At 31.4% G+C, this 687-nt stretch overlaps 1 protein-coding gene across 1 annotated transcript in view; it reads right to left on the bottom strand.

The window, feature by feature from the left end:
- The window catches only part of LOC113212430 (uncharacterized), a 1,893-nt gene extending 1,371 nt beyond the window's left edge, over positions 1-522 (bottom strand). Inside the window, exon 1 of the mRNA XM_052268158.1 lies at positions 387-522. The gene's annotated coding sequence lies outside the window, so the exon portion shown is untranslated. The remainder of the gene's footprint in view (positions 1-386) is intronic.
- Positions 523-687: the final 165 nt, after the last annotated feature.

Below are 687 nucleotides of genomic sequence, written 5' to 3'. Positions count from 1 at the left end.
TTGTTCTCCGTTAGCAAGTTTGGCATAGTCCATTGTTAGTCCTCTTGTTTTCATTACTCTGTAACAAAGTATAAAAAAAACAATCAGTTATTCCTGTATTGATCTAATGTATTGTTTTAAACAAAGAAAAAATTAGTCATGCCTTATGAATGAATACTGGGTAATGATGACTAAAAAAAGAGTTGTATGAACCAAACTTCATCGATGTGTTTGAGATGATTGATGTTAAGGCTGTCTTTTTGTGTGTAGTGATGTGACCTTTGTTTTTCAAATTCAATTTCTTATCTTTTAGTAATTTTAGTAGGAAATGTTGTTTTGACAATTTTCTGGTATTGATGTTTAAAGGGGAACATCTGGTAGGTCCCCTCACTAGAAGGTCCCCCCACCTCTTTTGATTTTTCTCCTTTACTTGTTATTATTTTTTGAATTCCATTAGACGAATCTTTCTTTACAATTTTTGCATTTTTTGAAGATCTTGATTTTGTATTTGTTGTCACTGATTCATCAGTAGAATCATCTGAATCATCTGAATCAGTTGAATCATCTGCTGATGATTTCTGATGTTTCTTTGATGTTTTCTTCTTTTTTTTCCTTTGAGTTTTACTTTTAGTGACAATTATGTCTTCATCAGATCCACTTTCTCCCGTTGTTGATGAAATTGAGATTACGTCTTCCTGTTTAAAACAT

This window comes from Frankliniella occidentalis, unplaced genomic scaffold (assembly GCF_000697945.3).
Source record: "Frankliniella occidentalis isolate FOCC.00 unplaced genomic scaffold, Focc_3.1 Scaffold64, whole genome shotgun sequence".
NCBI lineage: Eukaryota > Metazoa > Arthropoda > Insecta > Thysanoptera > Thripidae > Frankliniella > Frankliniella occidentalis.
Note: the sequence above shows the minus strand (reverse complement) of the source record. Positions and strands in the feature narration are given on the sequence as shown.